At 42.0% G+C, this 25,169-nt stretch overlaps 1 non-coding gene across 1 annotated transcript; it reads right to left on the bottom strand.

Annotated features, from left to right (window-relative positions):
• Window positions 1-14,596: 14,596 nt before the first annotated feature.
• On the bottom strand, window positions 14,597-14,703 carry LOC150059986 (U6 spliceosomal RNA). Its single transcript, XR_016536527.1, has one exon. It is a non-coding gene; the product is annotated as a U6 spliceosomal RNA (small nuclear RNA).
• Between the last annotated feature and the right edge of the window lie 10,466 nt (window positions 14,704-25,169).

Genomic DNA, 25,169 nt, shown 5'->3' with positions numbered 1-25,169 from the left:
CAGGGTTCCTTTATGCCTAAATGCCTGCCAGCATTTGTTGTTCATATTCTTTTGAAGTAAGGAAACTGAATCTAAATAACATCACAGCCCTCTCAGTGCCTGGCCAGGTGATGAGGGTTATTTTCACATCCATCCTGGCATTTAGCCAAGTAATGAGGGCTGTCCACCCAGCTCCAAGGCCTAGAGGTGAGAAACACACCCTTTGAATTGCCGCTGCCTTACTCAATGGGTAGAACCAGGAGGGCCTTGCTTTGGAGAATATGTAGACACATCATGTTGGTTATCCCCAGAGGAGCTCTGCTCCTTGTGCAGGGTTTCTATAGAATGCTTTGCTGAGGCTTGCTCTCCCTCCACAACATGGCTGTTGTCTTTAAAAGATGGTACAAGCTTTATTGGGGCTTCAGGTCTTTGTAACAATTGTCCACCTAGAATCACTAGCACTCCAATAGACACCCCAAAATCCAACCTCTCAAAATGTGGTTTCTCTATTTTCTAGTGACTGGATTTCTATCTGATTTAAGATACAATACTTGATGGTAGCCATTCTTTTTCTTGTTCTCTCTTTCTTTCTTTCTTTTTTTCCCCTTTGGTCAATTGCAGGACTCGAATTCTGGGCCTTAGTGCTGTTCCTGAGCTCCTCAGCTTAAGGTTAGTAAGTGCTCTTTACCACTTGAGCCACAGTGCCACTTCCAGTTTTCAAGTGGTTAAGAGTCTCTCAAACTTCCTTGCCCAGCTGACTTTGAACCACAATGCTCAGATCTAAGACTCCTGAGTACTTAGGATTACAGGTGTGAGCCACCAGCACCGGCACAATGGTAGCCATTCTTAATGAAGTGAAATGGAATCTCAAAATTGTATTTATTGTAACTTATTTTTAAAATCTGAACAACATCCTAGATTCAATCCCTGGCACTGGTCCTCTCAAAAAAATTAGAAGTTGTTGTCATTCAAAAGAAATGGTTTTTGGGGACCAAGACATGAGAAAGGGCATCAATGTTTGTGAAGTAATGCACCTTCTATCTGGTGAATATAATGTAACCCTTCTACTAATTACAATAAAAAATATATGAAAAAAAGAAATGTTTTTTTAGCTTCTTATTTTTTGGCCAATCCTGGGGCTTGAATTCAGGGACTGAACACTGTCTTTAGACAGATTTTGCCCAAGGCTACCCCTCTGCGACTTGAGCCACAGCACCATTGCCAGCTTTTTCTGTGCATGTGTTACCGAGGAATCAAACCCAGGGCTTCATGCATGCTAGGCACAAACATTCTACCACTAAGCCACACATCCAGCCCTCTCAGCTTTTTTTTGTTGTCCAGTCCTGGAGCTTGAACTCAGGGCTTGAGCACTTCCCTGAGGCTTTCTCAAAGTTAAAGCTCTACCACTGCGCCATTTCCAGCTTTTTCTATGTGGTTCCAAGAAATCGAACCTGGGTCTTCGTGCATGATAGGCAAGCACTCTACCACTAGGCCAAACTCCTGGCCTCTTTTTTTTTTTTTTTTTTTTTGTAGGTCATGGGGCTTGAACTCTGGGCCGGGGACTGGGCACTGTCCCTGAGCTCCTTACCTCAAGGCTCCCACCCTATCCCTGAGCCACAGCACCACTTCTAGTTTTCTAGTGGTCAATTGGAGATAAGAGTCTCATGCTCTTTAGTGCCTGGGCTGACTTTGAACCTCGACCCTCAAAACCTGACCCTCAGCCTCAGGTGTGAGCCTCCACGCCGGCCTCAATTTGTGTTTTTGAAGCGAGTCACAGCCATCCTGGCCCTAAGCCAGGTGATGGAGGCTGTTGTTGCCACAACCATTCTAGCACCTGGCCAGAGTTTAGGTTTAATCTCAAAGGAAAGGTCCCATTCCATAGGCAGGGCTTGGTGGCCCTTCTTGCTTTACAGGTGGACATTGGAAACCTGATAGTAGAAACAAGTGATGTATTTGGTATTTCTAAAACTTCCCCTTGGGATGTATTAAAAATTGAAAAAAACTTTAAAGGAGAGTTTAAAAAACTAAAAGTTTATCTGTGAGATGTAATTTGGTTTCAATTAATATTTTGCAGTTGGATTTCTTTAATAAAAAAAAGAAAGCTTAAGATGCTAGGTCTGGCTAGTGCTTGTAATCCTTTTTTTTTTTTAATTGCCAGTCCTGGGGCTTGAACTCAAGGCCTGAGCACAGTCCTTAGGCATTCTCAAGGCTAGGGCTCTACCACTTGAGCCACAGCATCACTTCCAGATTCTTTTTTCTATGTAGTCCGGTGGAATTGAAACCGAGTCTTCAGGCATGCTAGCCAAGCACTCTACCACTAGGCAAAAACTCCCAGCCCCCAAACAGAAAGAATATTTTCTTTTCTTTGGTCGGTTGGGGGATTTGAACTTTGGGCCTGGGTGCTGTTCCTGAGCTCTTCAGCTCAAGGCTACTGCTCTACCCCTTGAGACACAGAGCCTTTCTTTTTTTTTTTTTAATATATAGATTTCTTATTTGACTTTAAATAATAGAATTATCTCCAATGATTCCCTTTACTGAAAATCTTTTTTTTTTTTGGTCAGGGTAATATGTGGAGGAATTACACTTGCATTCACCATGTAGTAGGTGCATTACTTCTCATGTACTGATACCACTACTCATGTTTTGTCCCCATTTCCCTCCCCCCAACCCCTTTCGATCATTTTGTTTTCCCCCTTTTCCTTTCCTATTTGAAATAAACAAATAAAACGTGTATACAATATACCAGGTAACAAAGTCAGATACAGTAACAATATGAGATTAACAAAAGGGCAACAAAAGAGAAGAGAAATAAAATAGTACATTAAGAACAGCAATCATATGAGATAAAGCTCTTGTTTCCATATTCTAGAGACCCTTTCATTTAGTTTCATCCTATATGACCTTATGTTACTAGGTTTTGAGCTATTGTAATCCTCTGCTAGGAGAGTCCTAGATGTGTACTAATTATTACCATTAAGGGAAACCATTGAACCTATGTTCCTGTGGGTATGGCTTACTTCACTTAGTATGATTTTTTTCCACGTCTTTCCATTTCCTTACAAATGGGGAGATGTCGTTCTTTCTGACAGTAGCATAGAATTCCATTGTGTATAATACCACATCTTGTTGATCCACTCATCAACTGAGGGGCATCTGGGTTGGTTCCATATCTTTGCTATGGTAAATAGTGCTGCAATGAACATCGTTGTGCTAGTGGATTTAGTATGCCCTTGTTTCTGGATGATTGGGTAAATGCCAAGTAGTGGAATTGCTGGGTCATGGGGGAGTTCTATGTTTAGTCTTTTGAGGAACTGCCATACTGCTTTCCATAGTGGTTGAATGAGTTTGCACTCCCACCAACAGTGTAGTAGTGATCCCTCCTGGCCACATCCCCGCCCGCATCTGTTGTTATTAAATTTCTTGATCATGGCTATTCTAACTGGAGTGAGGTGGAATCTTGGAGTTGTTTTGTTTTGCATTTCTTTTATGGCCAGAGATGTCGAGCATTTCTTCATGTGTCGACTCTCTTTAAGTCTTTGGCCCATCTTTTAATGGGATGGTTGTTTCTTTGGAGATCAGTTTGGGAGTGATTCAATTTTTTAAGCTGTTGATATATTTTAGATATGAGGCCTTCGTCTCTTGTATGGTTAGTGAAGATCTTCTCCCACTCTGTAGGCTTTCTAGTTAATTTGCTAGCTAGCTATGTCCTTTGCCATACAGAAGCTCTGCAGTTTAATGAAGTCCCATTTGTCCAAACTTTCTGTAATTTGTTGTGTTTCTGGGTCTTTATTAAGAAAGTTTCGACCTGTGCCAAGGAGACCTAGTGTACCTCCTATTTTTTCTTGTAAACTTTTCAGGATATCTGCTTTTATCTCAAGGTCTTTGATCCATTTGGAGTTAATCCTGGTGCAGGGTGACATAGAAGGATCCAACTTTAGTTTTCTACAGATGCTTAACCAATTCTGCCAGCACTCCTTATTGAACCAGGCTGTCTTTCTTCCATTCTGCTTTGTTTTGTTTTGTTTTGTTTTTGTCTCCCTTATCAAAGATTAGGTGGCCATAGGTCTGTGGGTTGATTTCTGGATCCTCAGTTCTATTCCATTGGTCTTCAGGCCTGTTCTTGTGCAGTACCAAGCTGTTTTGGTTACTATAGCTCTGTAATAGATCTAAAGTTTGGTATTGATGATATTCCTCCAGCGCTGTTCTTTCTGCTAAGAATTGTTTTTGCTATTCGGGGTCTTTTATTATTCCATATGAAATTTTGGATTGCTTCTTCTAGTTCTTTAAAGAATAACATTGTGATATTGATCGGAATTGCATTGATTTTGTAGATAGCTCTTGGCAGAATTGCCATTTTCACAATGTTTATTCTTCCAATCCAGGAGCATGGGAGGTTTTTCCACTTCCTCGTTCTGCTTTCATTTCCTTTTTTCTGGTTTTTTAAAGTTTTCATCATAAAGGTCCTTTACATTCTTACTTAAATTAATTCCTAAGTACTTTATTTTCTTTGGGGCTGTTGCAAAAGAAGTTGCTTTCCTGATGGCTGCCTCGCTCCTCTCGTTGTTGGCATACAGGAAAGCAGTTGTTTTTCGAGGGTTAATTTTATACCCTGCTACCTTGCCAAAGTTTTGAATCAGCTCAAGCAGTTTGGTAGTGGAGTCTATAGGGCTCTTTAAATACAGAATCATGTCATCTGCAAAGAGGGAAAATTTCACTTCCTCTTTCCCTATTTGGATCCCCTTTATGCTTGCTTCTTGCCTTATTGCTCTGGCTAGGAACTCTAATGCTATATTAAAGAGGAGTAGAGGGAGTGATAGTGCTTATATTCTTGCATTAAAAACTGTCATATGAGGGCTGGGAGTTTGGCCTAGTGGTTAAAGTGCTTGCCTAGCATGCACGAAGACCCGGGTTCAATCCCTTGGTACCACATACATACAAAAAATAATAATAATAATAAGCCGGAAGTGGTGCTGAGGCTCAAGTGGTAGAGCTCTAGCCTTGAGAAAGTCCAAGGATAGCACTAGGCCTTGAGCTCAAGCCCAGGACTGGCAAAAAAATAAAAATAAAAAAATAAATATAAATAAATAAAAACTCATATGAAAGCCGGTCGTGGTGGCTCACACCTATAATCATAGCTACTCAAGTGGCTGAGATCTGAGGATCACAGTTCAAAGCCAGCCCAGGCACTGAAGTCTGTGAGACTCTCATGTCCAATTAACTACCAGAAAACTGGAAGTGACACAGTGGCTCAAGGGGTAGGGGGGTAGCCTTGAGCTGAAGAGCTCAGGGACAGTATCCAGGCCCAGACTTCAAGCCCCACAACTAATAACAAAAAAAAAATCAGGAATGGATTCCTGGATATAAAATTTGGATGTAACACTGTCCTAGATAGGTGTTTCAAAGTGGAAAAAGGAAAAAGTGGGGAGGCCGGGAGTTTGGCCTAGTGGTTAAAGTACTTGCCTAGCATGCACAAAGACCGGGTTCGATTCCTCTGTACCACATACATAGAAAAAAGCCAGAAGTGGTGCTGAGGCTCAAGTGGTCGAGCTCTAGCCTTGAGAAAGTCCAAGGACAGTGCTCAGGCCCTGAGCTCAAGCCCAGGACTGGCAAAAAAAAAAAAAAAAAAAAAAAAAGTGGGGCTACCAAAATGGTTGTTTAATTGCTATTCCAGTTTGCCTTACAGGTTTTCTGTAACCATTTCCAGCAGGCCTAAAAAAGGACAGATAATGTGTCTGGTTTAAGGCATAACACTTTATTTACCACTTGAGCCACCTTGCCTTTTGGAAATGAAGTTAGACTTTTCTGTCATGGCTATCTTTGACCTTTAGTCCTCAGCCTCCTGAGCAACTAAGATTACAGGTGGGACTCACCAGCACCTAGCTTAACCAGTTACTTTTTTTTTTTGCCAGTCCTGGGGCTTGAACTCAGGGCCTGAACATTGTCCTTGGACTCTCTCTCTCTCTCTCTCTCTCTCTCTCTCTCTCTCTCTCTCTCTCTCTCTCTCTCTCTCTCTCTCTCCCTTTTTCTTTTCTTTCTTTTTTTTTTTACCAGTCCTGGAGACTGAACTCAAGGTCTGGGCACCGTCCTTGGATACTTTTGCTCAAGGCTAGAGCTCTGCCACATGGGCCACAGCAATACTGCCAGCTTTTTCTGTGTATGCGGTACTGAGGAATTGAACCCAGGGCTTTGTGCATGCTAGGTGATCACATGACCACTAGGCTATGCTCCTGATCCATAGGTTTTACTGAGGCAAGTTCATACTTTTCTTTTTTTTTTGTTTGGCCAGTCCTGGGGCTTGAACTCAGAGCCCTAGCACAGTCCTTGGGCTTTCCTCAAGGCTAGCACCCTACCACTAGAGCCACAGTACCACTTCCAGCTTTTCTATATATGTGGTACTGAGGAATTGAACCAGGTCTTTGTGCATGCTAGGCAAGCACTCTACCACTAGGCCAAACTCCCAACTCCTGTTCTTGGCCTTTCTTAAGGCTAGAGCTCTACCACTTGAGCCACAGCACCACTTTCAGCTTTTTCTATATATGTGGTACTGAGGACTTGAACCCAGGTCTTCATGCATGCTAGGCAAGCACTCTACCACTAGGCCACACTCCTGGCCCAGTTACTTTTTAAAATTTTATTGTTGGGATAATGCATAGAGGGGTTACAGTTACATTCATCAGGTAGTAGGTGCATTACTTCTCACACATTGATACCCCTTCTTATGTTTTGTTCCCACTTTCCTCCCTTTACCCTCTCCCAGTCATCTTGTTATCCCCCTTTCCCTTCCCTATTCTAAACAGTTACTTTTATTCATTGTTTTTACCACTGTGACCTGTTTCCTTCCTTCAGAGTATCTTTCTATAGGAAAAATGCCCTGGCAAGTACCCTGTGAGTCCCACTTAGAATTGTAGTGCACTTTCCTTCCATTTTCAATGGTAAAGTATTGAGAACACAATACTTTATGAGTTAAATGTTTATTAATGGCCTTCAAGTTCAAATGGCCCCAGACAACATTCTTTGAAACCCGAATTCCCAATAAGGGCAACTTTACAGATGGTTGGCAGATGACCTGGAAACATTAGAACATTCTCTTATTATAGTGGCTAACAGTGGATGATGTGAAGCAGACTAAGAAAATGAGTGTCTCAGTGTCACGAAATGGAGAGGACAAGTTGGGGCTGAATTAAGACACTGGATCAAGATACTTCTCCATAACTACAACTGCAGCCTTAGCTTACTTTGTATGAAAGAGTGTGTGAGGCACTAGTACTCAGGGCTGTGCAACATGCAGGATGAAAAGTTCTCTAATTCCTCAGCCCTAAGAAAACATAGAGAATCAGAAGAACCTGGTTTGAACCTCCTGTTTGCACCATTTTGAATGGTACAGGATATGACATCCTCAAAACATCTTCATCTCTTGTTTCTGATACCTCAGCCCAGGCAGAAGAGTCCATGATGTCCTTATCCATAATTAACAGGCAAAAGGCCTGAAGTGGAGGTATGGCTCAAGAGATAGGGTACCAGCCTTGAGTAAAAAAAAAAATCCAAGCAAGGGGCTGGGATTTTGGCCTAGTGGTAGAGTGTTTGCCAGCAAGCATGAAGACCTGGGCTCGATTCCTTGGTACCACATACATAGAAAAAAAAAAAAAGCTGGAAATGGTGCTGTGACTCAAGTGGTAGAGCTCTAACCTTGAGAAAGCCCAAGGACAGCGTTCAGGCTGAGTTCAAGCCCTAGGAATGGCAAAAAAAAAAAAAAAAAAAAAGGAACCTTGAGTTCAAGCCCTAGCATGAGGAGGCAGAGGAGAAGGAGGAGGAGGAAGAGCAGAAAGCTAAGTGGCATAGAGTTTATCTGCAAGCTGGATTTTTTAACATATTTTTATTGTAATTAATAGAAGGGTTACACTGTATTTGCCAGATAGAAGGTGCATTACTTCACAAACAAACATTGCTACCTTTTCTCATGTTTTTGTCCCCATTTCCCTTCCCCCACTCCCTCCCTTCATCTTGTTTTACCCCTTCCCTTGGATTTCTTTTTAAAGCAAAAGAATATAAATGACATGTTAAAGCATGTGTCAGGAGTAAGGGAAGGTATCTTGGTAATGGAGACCTTATTTATTTATTTTATTATCAGCCCTGGGACTTGAATTGCGGGCCTGGGCTCTGTCCCTGAGCCTCTCTGTGCTCAAAGTTAACTAACCTTCTATCACTTTGAGCCACAGTGCCACTTCCAGCCTTTCTATTTATGTGGTATCGAGGAATTGAATCCAGAGTTTCATGTATGCTAGGCAAGCACTCTACCTCTAAGCCACACTCCCAGCCCCTAGAATGCCTTTACTAAGAAGGCAGATAGCCCAATGGAAATGTAGTTTGATGACAAAGAGCCTGCCTGCAAGGCCCTGGGTTCAGGGACAAGAGTCGGGGACAGACAGTCGGGGATCAGATTTCCAAGACCAGAGCAGATCTCTTCTATTACACTATGACTGGACCCCTCCATTGCAGCAGGCACAGACTTGTGGCTTTGGCTGTAAATAGTCAGGAAACACAGCCTCCCCTCCACTGCTGGGAATGAATGAATCACATTCTTGGGAAATAAATGTGACTGTATAACTCAGTGCTCTAGAATCCCATAGAAATAAAGCTAGTTCAGTTTACTAACTGGATTAATGTATCTTTCATCCACACACTTCAAAGCCTTAAAAGATGTATGTCTTATTACTGGTTTAAGATTGATAACATTGGTACCCAGTATTTGTCTAGGCAAAAGCAAGTCAAATTGAAATAGAACTGTTACCCTGCTTTTTGGTACTTACCTAAATAAGCTCATTTTTTTTCCTTCGAGACTTTTAAAAATTATTCTTATAAAGGATATGCAGATGGGTCACCGTTACATACATCAGGCAAAGAGTAACATTTCATTTTAGGCCATGTCACCCCTTTCCTCACTCAAATGAGCTAATCTTGAGAGGCACTTCTAAGGCTGGGTACTGATGCCACAGCAGGCTGGAAACCCAGCTTTAGGAAATAGCATGCTTGATGCTATGTTTAAACTACTTTTCTTTTAACAGAAAGGTATTAGAGGCCTAATAAACAGAGGTTGTATGTCTTTAGAATGTATCTTCCATATCAGAAAAATGAAAGCTTTAGAACTCTGATCCACATAGGTGTAAAAGAAGAAGCAGCACAACCCTTTTGTGCACACTCTGTATGCCCTGTGTGTCTGCCTTGATGGAGTAATTGAGCTTCTCTGGGAGAGGTGAGTCAAGCTGACTGGCGATGGTTCAGGAAACTGGGTGTGAGGCCTTTCTGCTGTACAAATAAATAATACACTCCAGACACGGGCAGGATTTTCATTTACCTTCCAAAATTGGAAAGAATTCTTAGACCTCAAAACCAGAGGGAGCAAAGTGGAATCATAGTGACCCGAGGCAGGTCACACAAAGCCGTTCCTCCCCTCTGTTTTTTGTTCCTAGGACTTAAGGGAGTTTGGCAAAGGGGCATGACATCCACACTTGTAATTCCAGCATTTGGGAGGTTGAATTGGAGGATCCAGAGTTAAAGGCCAGCCTGGGCTAATTGAGACCCTGTACTGTCCCTCCCCTGCCTTCTTAAAAAGGAAGTTAAGTCAGGTACAGGTGGCGCAAGCCTAAAAAAGAATTTTTTTTTGGTCAGTCATGGGGCTTGAACTCTGGGCCTGGGCACTGTCCCTGAGTTCTTCAGCTCAAGGCTACCACCCTATCCCTTGAACAACAGTGCCACTTTTGGTTTTCTGGTAGTTAACTGGGAGATAAGAGTCTCACAGACTTTAGGACTTTAGTGTCAGGGCTGGCTTTGAGCCATGATTCTTCGATTTCAGCCTCCTGAGTAGTTAGGATTACAAGTGTGAGCCATCGTGCCCGGAAAGCCTATAATCTGTCTGTCTGTCTGTCTGTCTGTCTTTCTTTCTCTCTTTCTTTCTTTTTTTATGGGTCATGGGACTTAAAGTAGGCCTGGGCACTGTCCCTGAGCTCTTCGGCTAAAGGCTACCACCCTACCCTTGAGCCAAGCCCCACTTCCCATTTTCTAGAGGTTAATTGGAGAGAAGAGTCTCAGGTTCTTTGTACCAGGGCTGGCTTTGAACCTTGATCCTCAGATCTCCTCTTGAGTAGCTAGGATTACAGACGTGAGCCATGGCTAAAGCCTAATTTTAACTACTTGAAATTGGCTTTAATTTGAGGATAGAGGTTTCAAGCCACCCAGGGCAGGAAAGTTCCTGAACCACTTATCTCCAATTAACCACCAAAAAAACTGGAAATGGAGCTATGGGTGAAGTGGTAGAGCCCAGTTCATTAAAAAAAAAAAAAAGCCAAGGGACACAGCCTAGCCCTGAGTTCAAGCCACACTACACACACACACACACACACACACACACACACACACACACACACACGGGGGAAGGGGAGACGGAGGAGAAGAAAAAAGAGGAGTGGAGGGAGAAGGAGAAGAGGAGAAGAAACTTGGGTGAAAACTCTCAGGAATTAGAATATGTGGAAGAGCCGCTTGAGGTTTCCAGGTGGACAGAAGGGAATCACAGGTGTTCATCTTAACGCTCACACCAAGCCACAAGAGAAAAGCTCAGTTCCTTCTGTAAGCTAAAACAATGCATCCCTCCAGACCACAATCCCCACAGTGTCGTTCCAGGCTACTTCCTTTCAGTGCTGTCCAAGCATGTGGCTACAGATTCCAAATAAACAGCTCATGTGAGGAGCCACAAATAGTCACAGAGAAAATAGGCAGCCATTGTTTTTAAGGGAAACTTACACACAATTTTGACTCACTTTAGAAGAAAGATGAGGCCAAAACCAAGTAGCTAAAAATTTGAAAGGTTCCTCTTTCTTTTTTTAATAAAGAATTTATTAGCATTGATTTTACATCATATTTCAAATGATGTGTTTAACAAACAAGTATTCAAGAAGGGAATCTCTATATGCAATCACTGGGTTCCTCTTTCTAAGGACAAGTTGATCCTAATAAGTTAATGTTTGATAAGCCTGTGCAAAGTCCACCATGGATGACTGTCCCCTCTCTAGGCAGACATGGCTTCTTTCCAGCCAGCCTTGGTTCTGAATCTGGAAGAGTGGAATGCTGGAGAGACTGCTCCAACAATTATCCTGCTTTCTGGTCATTCTCCACTTGAACCATCTACTCTGATGCAATGTCAGTCACCTGTTCTCTTCTGTAAGAAACTCCTCTATAGCAGAAGCTGATGGCTTATACCTGTAATCCTAAGTAATCAAAAGGCTGAGATCTGAGGATCACAGTTCCAAGCCATCCCAGGCAAGAAATTCTACCCATGAGACTCTTTATCTCCAGTGAACCAGCAAGGGGCTAGAAGTGGAACTGTGGCTCAAGTGATAAAGTGACAGCCTGGTGTGAAAAAGCTGAGGGACGGATCAGGAGTGTGCCTTAGTGGTAGAGTGCTTACCTCAGCATACACAAAGCCCTGGGTTTGATTCTCAGTAAAACATGCACAGAAAAAGCCAGAATTGATGCTATGGCTCAAGTTAGTAGAGCAGTAGCCTTGAGAAAGTTCAAGGAGTGTTCCCAGGCCCTGAGTCCAAGCCTCCAGACTGGAAAAATAAAAAAATAAAAAAAGCTGCTGGACACTGGTGACTCATGCCTGTAATCCTAACTACTCTCTCAGGAGGCTGATATCTGAGGATTGTGGTTCAAAGCCAGCCCAGCCACAAAAGTCCTTGAGACTCAAATTAACCACCAGAAAACCGGAAGTGGTGCTGTGGCTCAAGTGGTAGTACACTAGTCTTGAGCTGAAGAGCTCAGAGTTAGTGCTCAGACCCAGAGTTCAAGCCCCCATGACTGACAAAAACAAAAAAGCTGAAGGACAAAGCCCATGCTTGAATTCAAATCCCCGGATTGGGGAAAAGAAAAAAAGAAACTCCTCTGTAAGGAAGCTACAGCAGGACCCTCCATAGAAAGTATAGACTGTACCTCTAAAAGATTCTGGAAGGGTTATAGCCTAGCACTGTTATGTGGCCCCAGTCCAGTCATCCTGTCTCCCTCAGTTCTACTTCTCAGACCAACAAGGGGCTTGTCCCAATCACATCCCATGCCTTCTGGAGCTCCAGCACTTCCAAAGAGCCCGTGGTGACAAGTTCCTAATCTCATGCTTGCTAGTATGCTAGTGAAAAGTTCCTAGAAAGACAGCCCATACAAGATGTGCTCTTTATCATCATTTTGAGGGGGGGCAGTCCTGGGGCTTGAACTCAGAGTGTAGACACTGCCTCTGAGCTTCTTTTGTGCAAGGCTAGTACTCTATCACTTGAGCCACAGCACCACCTCTGGCTTTTTCTATTTATGTGGTACTGAGGAATTGAACCCAGGGCTTCATGCTAGGCAAGCACTACCACAAAGCCATATTCCCAGATCAGAATGAGTTCTTTATGTGTTCTTTATATGTTCTGTTCATGACTCTAAACCTGTTTATTTTTCATAGTGCAAAATCTTCTATCTCTCTTTGTCTTCTTTTCAAATTTGGGGTCAAAATTGAATAGACATTAAGTTAGACACTGATGTTTCACATCTCTCAGCCTAGCTACTCAAGAGGCCAAGATCTGAGAATCCCAGTTCAAAGCAAGCATGGGCAAAAGAAAAGTCCGTGAGACTCCATCTTTAGTTAACCAGCAAAAAGCTAGAAGTGGAGCTGTGGTTCAAGTGGTAGAGTGTTATGCTTGAGAAAAAGCACAAGGCAATTAAATATTTTTAATTTAATGGATATTTATAATGGATTTCATGTCCCCAAGATATTAAAATCTTTGGGGAAAATATGTTAATAGCTGCATAATAATCCCTTACATGGAAGGGGCTGATTGCAATGTGTTCATTTCAACATGTACCCAACAAGATGTGTGTAAATAGCCCAACTGAGGTGCTTCTTCTCTACCCCTGGATGTAGTCTGGAGAGAGAACTGATGAGGTATAGGGCTATTATAAATAATAAACATTAAAAGCTCCATACTCCAGGAGGTTAAGATCTGAGGATCATGGTTTAAAGACAACCAAGAGTCTAGGGAGCCCCCAGGACCTGAGTTCAAGCCTAAGGACTGACAAAAAAGGGGGTGGTAGGGAAATGGGGACAAAACATGAGAAGGGGTATCAATGTATGAAAAGTAATGTAACTATTACCCAGCAGATGTAACTGTAACCCCTCTACACACTACCCTGAAAATAAAATAAAGAAATAAGTGGGGGGCCATACTCAAAGAACTAAAATATTAATGACTGGAGATATTACTCAAGTGTTAGAGCACCTGCCTGTCAGGAAGACCCTAAGTTCAATCCTCAGCTCAGAAAGTATAAAAATCCCAGCTGAGTACCAACTTTGAATCTTCTTTACTCCTGCTTCATTAGTAGAAAATTGGGAACTTTCTCTCTCCCTTTTCTGTTTCTAGGGAGAAAAGTGTTTTAGGACTGTGTCCTTTAGTTTGTCTTACTAAAATAAATCCTTGCTTACTAAACTTTAACCTTGTGAGACTCTCCTTTTTTTTTTGTCAGTTGTAGGGCTTGAACTCTGTGCCTAGGCACTATCCCTGAGATCTTCAGCTCAAGGCTGGTATACTACCACTTGAGCCACAGTGCCACTTCTAGTTTTTTTAGTGGTTTATTGGAGATAAGAGTCTCGCGGACTTTAGTGCCTGAGCTGGCTTTGAACCTTGAGCCTCAGGTCTTCACCTCCTGAGTAGCTGGAATTACAGGCATGAGCCACCATTCCTGGAAGAGACTCTCCTCCTTGTGAGGCCTACTTGAAATGATGTTTTTTAATCCTGAATCTCAAGTTTCTATGAATTGCATGGCAACTGGAAATCTGAGTCTCTCTCTCTCTCCCTCTCTCTCTCTCTCTCCCTCTCTCTCTCTCTCTCTCTCTCTCTCTCTCTCTCTCTCTCTCTCTCTCACACACACACACACACACACACACACACACACACACACACACACACACAGACATACAAATCACAAATCCATCCTTTTCTCTTCAAAGTTGACCAGACCTATATTTAATTTTATTTTATTTTATTACTGTTGGTCATGGGGCTAGAATTCAGGGCCTGGGAGCTGTTCCTGAGCTCTTCAGCTCAAAGCTAGTGCTCTACCATTTGATCCACAGAACCACTTCCAGTTTTCTGATGGTTAATTAGAGATAAGAGTCTTACAGACTTTCATACTTGGGCTGGCTTTGAACTGTGATCCTCAGATCTCAGCCTCCTGAGTATCTAGGATTACAGATGTGAGCCATTGGCGCCCAGCTTTTAAAAAAAAATGGTGCCAGTTCTAGAGCTTGAACTCAGATCCTGGGTAGTAGCTTTTGTGTTCAGGCTAGGATTCTATCACTTAAGCCACAATTCCACTTCTATATTTTTTTTTGCCAGTTCTGAGGCTTGAACTCACGGCCTGAACATTGTCATTGGGCTTTTGCTCAAGGCTAGTGCTCTACTACTAGAGCCACAGCACCACTTCCAGCTTTTTCTATGTATGTGGTACTGAGGAATTGAACCTGGGTCTTCATGCATGCTAGAAAAGCACTTTTCCCACTACATCAAACTCCTGGCCCCTAGATTGTTTAATTTTTTAAACAGTGGAATGCTTTACAAATTTGCATGTCATCTTTGCGCAAGGGCCCTGGTAATTTTCTCTGTATTGTTGCAATTTTAGTATATATGCTGCTGAAGTGAGCACACTTCTAGCTTTCTGATAGTTATTTAGAGATGAGTCTCACAGACTTCTCTGTCTAGGCTGGCTTTGAACCTCAGTCCTGAGATCTCAGCCTCCAGAGTAGTTAGGATTACAAGCATGAACCACTAGCACTTAGCTGTCCAGACTCTTTTGAAGATGACAAAATCTTCTGGAGTTTGTGTTCATTCTTCCAATTCACCTTGCCCTTTCTCAGACCCTGCTCCTTTGCCCAGGAAGCTGGGTGCTTGGACTATGTCCAAGGGCAGACCTGCCCTTCACTGAACTTGTAGTGAACTTGGAGATTAGAGGGAGGGAAGACAGGTAGGTAGAGGTATTTGTTCTTCTTTCCTTAGAGTGACCTCTACCAGGAGACACAGTGCACTAAGAACCAGCTGAGATCTTAGAATTGTGATTTGAAGCCGTCCTGAGAGGACACATTCTAGAGACTCTTAACCTCCAATTAACCAGAAAAAAGCCAGAAGTGAAGGAATGGCTTAAGCACCAGAGTCGGTGGTGGGGAAGCCAGGCAAGTATGCAAGACCCTGTATTCTACCCACTACCAGCACACACACACACACACACACACACACACACACACACACACACACACACACACACACACAGTGATGCTCCTGTCTCATCTTCTCACAAAGCAGCCCTGTGTGACCCTCTGCTGGTCTAACCTCTCTCCCTGACCCCTTCAGACTCTAGCTATTTCTAGCCCTATATTTAGTCCCAAGGATTCCCAAATCCTGACCATCCAATTATGAAAAGTCCTTTGATGAAATCCTCCAACACTCACTAAATCACTTTTGCTCCAGGCAAAGAGGCCAAAAACATTTATGTTCCATGTCTAAGCTCTGGTCTGATTCTATCACTTAGCTGCTCACAAGTTTCGGATACTTTCAGATTTCTAACCACCTGGGGTCAACAGCTGTAAAACCCAATGTGCTAACATGGCAGAAGAAAAAGGATTTTCAGTCTGTGCATTGCTTACTCTTATCTCTTACTTGGGCTCACATTTGAACTTCCAGAGTGAACCCAAATTTTTAGATTCCCAGGTCCAAAGTCCAGGAGCCACAAGTTAGGTCTGGCAACTTAACCCCTTATTCCAAATAAAGCAACATGGCAAAGGGCACAGAAAAGAAGTTCATTTCATGATAGCCATGAGAACACATCAATACATCTTCAGGCATTTTCAGGGATACAGACATTGGCTTCAGGTTAAATCAAGAACTGGGGACAGAACAGCGTAGTAAAAAGAGTCCCAAGACAAAGATATGGCCTGATATGGCTGTCTTTGTCTTCAGAAGAGTTCCATACAAGTTGCTGTCACTTTATCATTGGAAAAAAGTTGCCTGGCAGGTGGTCTCCTGAGTTCTGGGCTGTTTCCTTTAAGATGATGGAAAGGTATTGCACATTTGAAGGGTAGTTTTGCCATCCATATAAGATAGCGTATCTTCTCTTTCTTGGAGCCCGGTATGATTGTAAAATGCCTGCAGCAGAGAATTGCTCAGAGCAAAGGGCACAGGTGCAAAGTTGGGGAACTTTGAGTTGAGTCACAGGACTCAACAAAAGCATCGCTTACTTTTCCCCTGACGAGAGCACTCAGAGCTGTTGCTTCCCACACATCCCACATTCCTCCCCTGTACTCTCCTACCAGCTTTCCATAGCTTTCTCCTCACTCAGATTGTATTCTTTGCACATTTAATCAACTCTTACCACTTCTCACTCAAGTCCCACTAAGTCTGGCTGACTTTAGGGATCTTAAGTAATCAGGCAAGTTATAAAAGTGGGGATGCAGGTATAAATAGATAGGAGTCCCAAGTGAACCCCAAAGAAATCTTGACAGCATCTTGCTTTCCCCTTCATGGTTAATACTTACTTAGCCCTTACAGGACACGCTATTTTGCAGGATGTTTTCCAAAGTGAACCCAATTTAATCTGCACATAATGCTGTGGAGTAGGACTCCACTGATGTATCAAGAAATAAGGATTCATTTTCACTGTTCATTGAAGAATTAAAGGATAGGAAAGTGTTAAAGGTAAGCAGAGTAAGTTTCGTTATTTGAAAGTCAAAGGAAAGCTGTGACAAAAAGTAATGAGACTCTCCACCCAGAAAGGGGTCCAAAGAGGATTTCAATGGAGTCTTCTGGGAGGGCAGTTTTATAGTACTGGGCTCCTCCCATAACTCCTCCCCTTGGGCTTTGCTCTGATTTCTTGATGGCTTATGCATGAACCACCACCCTCACTGTTTTCATTGGTTGAGCAGGGACACAGCAATATGGGAAAAAAGCAGCATTTGAGAGCCAGAGCCAGAGGCACTTTGGGAACAAGAAGCATCACAATGAGACACGTAGTACATGTAGACATGCTATGTCTAGCACTGTTTATCCCTATTTACCTCACAGCTCCCTTTTCTCTCCTTGGGTCAGTATTGTTTTCATAACACAGATAAGGAAGATGGACCACAGAGGTTTGGAACAAACATTTCATAACCTCCGCTCAGTCCCTCAGCAGTGCGTGGTGGAATCTCTGTGTGGCTGCAGAGTTGAGGACTGAGCTGAGAGTGTTTGGGGCTAGTAGTTTCCTGGGATGGTCGAGCAGAACACCTTGGTTATGACAGCATTAAGCCATCAGTAGGGAAGAGACAGGCTAGGACCAAAGAGCATGGACTTTTCTTTGCTTTTATTTCCAGACTCATAAAATGTTTATGTCTGACCAGACAGCTAGGCCTCTGAGGAAGCTCAGATCACAAGACAAGAGTTCAAGTTAACCATTACACTCTACTGTAGACAGGTAACCACATTTGTATCTGACCAGGTCGAGTCCACTAAAAAAAAAATCTGGGTTTGTTTTTGTTTTTAATCTGCCAAGTTGAGAAACAAAACTTTACCACAGGAACTCCACTTGTCTCAGATTTCTTGGGGTTATGCCAGCTTGTTTTCTCAAACCTACTACATAGTTTGTGCGTGCGTGCGTGCATGCATGAGTGTGTGTGCGTGTGTGTGTGTGTGTGTGTGTGTGTGTGCTTGTACTGGGACTTGAACTCAGGGCCACACACCCTTACTTAACTGTTTCACTCAAGACTGGTATTCTACCACTTGAAGCATATCTTCATTTCTGGCTTTTTAATGATTAATTGGAGATAAGAGTCTCAGGGATTTTCCTGCCTGGGTTGACTCCAAACCTCACCCCTCACATCTCAGCCTCCTGAAATATTATAGGTTCCTAGCTGCTACATGATTTTTTGAGCATAATTAAATGTACTGATAATGAATTTGCTTTACCTGAGCTCTGACATTGAATTCCTTACACATCATACTATTCTCCTCCTGTCCAATCCCTCCTTATCCTTTCCATAGGCTAGAGTCAAAGTAGCCCCAGCTAAGAATAGAGGATGCTAGGGTAGGGCCAGGTAGAGCAATTGTACCTCAGTCTTTGCAACTGTTTGTCCCATCAGCATTTTGCTAACATGCAGGCACAGCTCATGTCTCAATCATGTCTGCCCACTTATCAGGGCAGACCACATCTCAGAAGCAATGTGAACATGTTTTTGCAAACCAACCTATCAGCAACTACAAATAAATAAAGTCATAAAACTTGGGTGGCGAGATTCACAAAGGTCAATCCCTTTGAGGTAACATTAGATATATCCAGGATAGTCATGACAATTTAAAAAATAAAGTTGTATCGTCCAATGAGTTATGAAAGAACCTAGAAAAATTCCGAAATGATAGAAGTTCTATTTTTATGTGGCACTTAAAAATATCAAAGTACTATATGCATAGAGTTAAACATCATAAGTGGGGGGGGGAGGCAGTTCACCATGGCAACAGCATCAGACAACCCTTTTTTCTTTCTTCCTTCCTTTTTTTTTTGCTTGTAAGACTGGATTTTAATTAGTTGGGGGTTTTTGCATTCTTTTTTAAAAATTTTATTTGTTGTTACATTCAGAAGGTAATGAGCACATTACTTCTTGAACATTGTTACCCCTTCCCATGTTTTTCTCCTACTTCCCCTCCTTTTTGCCCCTCCCAAATTGTAAAGTGCATTTCCAACATATTGTCTTGTGAATCTTGCTGTTGCACTGGTTCATCCTTTGTCCTTTGTCTCATCCTCTTGTTTTTCCCCTTCCCTTCCCTGATTCAAATAAATGAATGTATATATATATATACAATATATTAGGTACCAAAGTCAGAGACAGCATCAACAGACAAACAATTCTGTTCCTGCATGGCCCCTCAGGTGCAGATGGAAAGCCCTTACACTACTCAACCCAAACTGGATGCTTAACTAGAAAAGGAAATTGTTTCTGTTGCTGAGAAAATAGAGAAACAGAACTCCTTCAGATGGAATACATTCTGTTAGTATCTATGAACAAATGCCAATGAATCCTTGAATGTTAAATGGCTGAAAAAGAAGAAAATAAGTCTTGAAAATCCAGTGAAAAACTATGCACTTAGACTGATACTGAGAAAAAGGGTTACCACAGAACCATCAACGAATGCAGTACACACCTAGCTGAAATGTCTCATGTTGCTGGCTTATAATCTGTTTCTAAAAGAAAACAGAAGGATCAACTACCTGCCTAGTACCAAAGAGAATCTAGTGAAAACTTGAAGCTACAGTCTAGTTAATCAGAAAACAATGGAGGGGGGGAAAACAGTAAAAAAGATAAAAAGATCAAATTGTCTTCCAAAATTTAACCCAGGATTCAAGATCTAGGTGGATTTCTACTTCTTTGCTTGCTTGCTTCTTTTCTTCTTTCCTTCCTTCCTTCCTTCCTTCCTTCCTTTCTTTTCTTCTTTCCTTTTTATGGGGGGTGTCTAATTTGAACTTGTGCTGAGCACTGATGGCTCACATCTGTAATCCTCCCTGCTCAGTAAGCTAGGATCTGAGCATTTTGGTTTGAAGCCAGTCTTAGAAAAGTCTGTGAGATGGGGCCAGGAGTTTGGCCTAGTGGTAGAGTGCTTGCCTAGCATGCACAAATACCCGGGTTCGATTCCTTTGTACCACATACATAGAAAAAAGCCAGAAGTGGTGCTGAGGCTAAAGTGGTAGAGCTCTAGCCTTGAGAAAATCCAAGGACAGTGCTCAGGCCCTGAGCCCAAGCCCAAGACTGGCAAAAAAAAAGAAAGAAAAGTCTGTGAGACTCATCTTTAATTAACCAGTAAACATTGTGAGGTACAGCTTAAGTAGTATAGCATTAGCTTTGAGTGAAAAAAGCCAAGTGAGAGTATGAGGCACTGAGTTCAAATCCTAGTAGTGGCATAAAAAATTTAAAATTCAAAATATACTACACAATACGTAGTACTTTTTGTCTGATTTCAAGTTAGCATTATGTTTTCAAGATTCATCCATATTGTAACATGCTATGAACTGAATGTATGAGTTTCCACACTGTCAGTTCATTTTTTTCATTCCACTGCTGAGTCCAATGAAATTTTAATTTTGTTTATTGTGTCTTTCAGCTCAAAAATTACCACTTGCTCTTCTTTAAAGTTTTCCGTATCTACTTCAACATTGTTCTACTGGGGTTTATGACTGCTCACTGGAATATTTTTTTTTTTGCCAGTTCTGGGCTTGAGCTCAGGGCCTGAGCACTGTCCTTGGACTTTCTCAAGGCTAGAGCTCTACCACTTGAGCCTCAGCACCACTTCCGGCTTTTTTCTATGTATGTGGTACTGAGGAATCGAACCCGGGTCTTTATGCATGCTAGGCAAGCACTTTAACCACTAGGCCAAACTCCTGGGCCTCACTGGAATATTTTTATATCTGCCACTTGGAAATCATTGCAAAATAGCTATTGATATCTTGGATATCTCCACACTGGCATCTATCTGTTGGCTGTCTTTTCTCATGCAAATTGAGTATTTTATGGTTGATTCTGTGTGTGTATGTGTGTGTGTGTCTGTGCACCAGTTTATTGTTCAAGTATGTCACAAATTTCCCTTTTTAAATTATATTTTTATTATCTTCAAGTAGTTGCCCAAAAGGTTACCTTTCAAGAAATCAGGTTGTACGTATAATGCACCTTAATTGATGGCACTCCTTATCATCACTCTACTCCATCTCTCCCAGCCCAGCCGCTCCTCTCAATTTTCCTAGTTTCATCGGATAATCATTTGCACATTATGACTGCATTTCCCCTCCTCTTTCTTGTTTAATTCATCTGTGCCCCTTCCCTTAACGATCTCCACAGACAGCTTTCAAGTACCAGTTTCCTGATGTTCATTTTGCTGAGAGAAGATGTGTGACCTTTGTCTTTCTGGGCCTAAGTCACTTCACTTTTTCAGAACTATGCATTTCTTTAGAAATGATAAACTATCATTTTTCCTAATCTATGATATGTCCATCACATGTTATGGATCCATTTGTCGTTTGAGGGACATCTGGACTACTTCCAATACCTTAATTATGATGAATAATGCTATAATAACATGGTTGTATAAGACATGGCTGTCTTTGCTGGATTCTTATTTGTAATATGCTAGGTAAATGCCCAAGGGTGGTATTGCTGGATCATAGGATCATCTAATGTTTTTCTTTTTGTTTTTGCCAGTCCTGGGACTTGAATTCAGGGCCTGGGCACTGTCCTTGAGCTTTCCCCAGGCTACTGCTCTAATCACTTGGCTTTTTCTGTGTATGTGGTATGAAGGAATTGAACTTAGGGCTTGGTGCATGCTTGGTAAGCGCTCTACAACTAGGCCAGACTCCCAGTCCTAATGTTTAGTTTTTAAAGAAATCTCCAATCTCCAGAGTTGTTGATCAAGTTTACATCACCTCAGCATCTGTTGTTTGTACTGTTGATGATGGATGAGATGGAATCTTAGTGGTGTTTTGATTTATGTTTCCTTCATGATCAGAGATGTTGAGTATTTATCCATGTGTCTACTGGCCATTTTTACTTATTCTAATAAGTCTCTATTTAGCTCATTCGTCCCTTTATTGATTGGGATTTGATTCCTTGAAGGTTTAGTTTCTTGAACTCTTTGTATTCTGGATATCAGGCAATTGTCTGACATATAACTGGCAAAGATCTTCCTTTTGGTAGGCTGTCTTTTTAGCTTGTTAACTATGCCCTTTAATTGGTGCCATCTCATTTTTCAGTACAACCTTTGATTGGCCAAACCTATGGACTTCTATTCGTGATGAATTCTAATGGTTCTCTCCTTTCTGTAGTAGTTTCAGGGCTTTACGTCATACATTAAGTTCTTTGACCAATTATGAGTTGATATTAGTACAGGGTGACAGTTTCAATGTTCTGCAATGGATATTACAGTCCCAACAACATTTGTGAAGAAACTTACATATTTTTCCATAATGTCTTTTGCTTCCTTATTAAATATTAGAGGATTGTTAAGTTTATGGACTTATTTTGGGTCTTCACTTTCATTGGTCCCTGGGTCTGTTTAGTTGTTGTTGTTGGATTTGGGGTTTTTTTTTTGCTTTTTGTTTTTTGTTTTTTTGCCGGTCCTGGGAACTGAACTCAGGGCCTGAACATTGTTTTAGGGCTTTCCTCAAGGCCAGAGCTCTACTACTTGAGCCACAGCACCACTTCTGGCTTTTCTCTGTATGTGGTACCGAGGAATCGAACCTGGGTCTTCATGCATGTTAGGCAAGCACTCTACCACTAGGCCAAACTCCTGGCTCCTGGGTCTTTTTTTGTACCCGTACCAAGTTGTTTCTATTACTATGGCTTTGTAGAAAAGTTTAAAATCTGTAATTGTATACCTCCAACACTACTTCCTCCACACCTAGGATTGCTTTTATGATTCAAAAGGTCTTTTGTGGTTCCAAATTAATCTTTGATTTGCTTTCTCTATCTCATTGAAGAATGATGTAGGAATTTAGATGGATATTGCATTGAATTTGTAGATTGCTTTAGGATATAGCACCATTTTCACAATATTAATTCTTTCAATCCAAGAACATGAGAGGTCCTTCTACTTCCTAAGTCTACTTCAATTTCTTTTCTTTTCTTCTTTTTCTTCTTTTTGAACTTAGGACCTGAGCACATACAGGAAATCTACTGATTTTTTTTTGGTGGATCATGGGACTTGAACTCTGGGCCTGGACACTGTCCCTGAGTTCTTTAGCTCAAGGATACTGCCCTACCCTTGGGCCTGGGTATTGTCCCTGGGCTCTTCAAATCAAGGCTACTGTCCTACCCCTTGAGCCACAGCCCCTCTTCTTGTTTTTTAGTGATTAATTGGAGATAAGAGTGTCCCGTTCTTTAGTGCCCAGGCTGGCTTTGAACCATGATCCTCAGATCTCAGCTGCCTGAGTAGCTAGGCTTACAGGCATGAGCCACGGAGCCCTGCCTGATTTTTTTTATTGATTTTATACCCTGCTACTTTGCCAAAGTGATTTATCACCTCTAGGAGCTTGGGAGTTTATTCTCTAGGATCCTTTAGACAAAAGATTGCTTCATCCTCAAATATAGATGGTTTTACTTCTTCCTTCCCTATTTAGAACTTTTCCTCCAGTCCTGGAGCTTGAATTCAGGGCCTGAACTTTGTCCTTGGACTTTCTCAAGGGTGGAGCCCTATGACTTGAGCCACAGCACCATTTCCAGCTTTTTCTATATATATGGTACCAAGGAATCGAACCCTTGTCTTTGTGCATGCTAGATAAGCACTCTACCACTAGGCCAAACTCCCGGCCCTAGACCTCCTTTTATGTCTTTTTCTTGTCTTATTGCTCTGGTTAAGAATTGTAGTACTATATTGAAAAGGAGTGGAAAAGTGTATTATCTTTGCCTTGTCCCTGAAATAATAGGAAATGATTTCAACTTTGTTCCAGCAAGGTCCATGATTGTTCCCCAGAATATTTCTATCTCTTTATAGTCTCTGTGAAATAATTAACATCTGGATTACATGATCACTGGCATATGTTCTCGTGCAAGTTAAGGATTCCATGGTTCTTTATATGTCAAACAATTCTGGATAAGTGCCTGGATATTTTGAATCTTGTTTATGTTTAAAGCTTGTGAGACAATTATTTTAAGCAATGCTTCCCTTGCTAGATTCACTTCACAAGTTTCAATGTCCAGTGAATACCACTACTGCATTTGTTCATGTTTGTCCCTCCATTTCTGTGCCCCACCACTACTCTCCCAACAACTCAGAGTTTTCTTTGGGTACTACTCAGGTCTGTTTTTTGGTTTCTTGTTTGTTTGGGGGTTTTTTGGTCAGTCCTGGGGCTTGAACTCAGGACCTGAGCACTATCCTTGAGCATTACCACTTGAGCCACAACATCACTTCTGACAATTTCTGTGCATGTGGTACCGAGGATCTGGACCTGGGTCTTTGTGCACACTAGACAAGCACTCTATCTCTACCACTAGGCCAAACTCCTGGCCCCTCATGTCTGTTCTGTGAGTGTGTCACTCAATACTCTCCATTATCACAATTTTTTCATTCATTATTTTTTGTGCTGTTCCTGGGATTTGAGCTCGGTGCCTGAGTGTTATTCCTGAGCATTTTTGCTCAAGGCAAGCACTCTACCAATTAAGCCATAGCTCCAGTTCCAGCTTTCGTAGTGGTTAATTGGGTTGAGTTTCATAGACTTGTCGGGCATGGTGGCTCACACCTGTAATCCTACCTAATTAGGAGGCTGAGATCTGTGGATCACGGTTCAAAACCAGCCCAGGCATGAAAGTCCATGAGACTCTTATCTCCAATTGTGGCACTGTGGCACTGTGGCACAAGTGGTAGAATGCTAGCCTGAATCTGAAGAGCTCAAGGACAAGGCCCAGGCCCAGAGTTCAAGCCCCACAATCAACCAAAAAAAAAAAAAAAAAGGTTTCATAGACTTTCCTACTCAGACTGGCTTTGAACCTCCATCCTCAGATCACACCCTCCTGAGTAGCTAGGCTTTCAGTGAGACACTGGCACCTGACAAGGTCTTGCTGTGTAGGCCAGGCTGATCTTGAACTCACAATCAATCCAGAGGGCTGGGATCGTTAATGTAGACATTTGCAGCCAATTAATCTTTGGAATACTAATTATGAGCTGGTTGTTTATTCAGAGGTTGGAGTTCAGGCCAGACATTCATAATCAAGTGTTAGAGTCTACATTTCACATTCTTCTTTCTCTGCTTTCTTTCCAGTACTTCCTAGTTTTCTGGATCTTATTTTTCCTTCTAAGTCCATCAGCCAAACATCACACATGTCTATGACTGAGCCACATCTGAAGCCCAAATGATGAGTTAAAATTTTTAGAATTGCAGCTCTCTTCTCTGAGCTTTGGCTCCTGCAATTTTCCAAGTGAATGCTTTCATCACCAGTGCCCCACCATGAAGAAGCCCAGAGAAGGAAAAGAAGAAAAGTAATCCAACAAAAACCAAGTGATTCCCTCAGTCACTCCAAGCTTTAAGAGTCCACTTTGAAGCTGGACAGCTGTGGCTCATGTCTATAATCCTAGCTACTCAGGAGACTGAAATCTGAGGATCATGGTTCAAAG

This window comes from Megascapheus bottae, chromosome 8 (assembly GCF_031878675.1).
Source record: "Megascapheus bottae isolate mThoBot1 chromosome 8, mThoBot2.hap1, whole genome shotgun sequence".
Classification (NCBI taxonomy): domain Eukaryota; kingdom Metazoa; phylum Chordata; class Mammalia; order Rodentia; family Geomyidae; genus Megascapheus; species Megascapheus bottae.
Note: the sequence above shows the minus strand (reverse complement) of the source record. Positions and strands in the feature narration are given on the sequence as shown.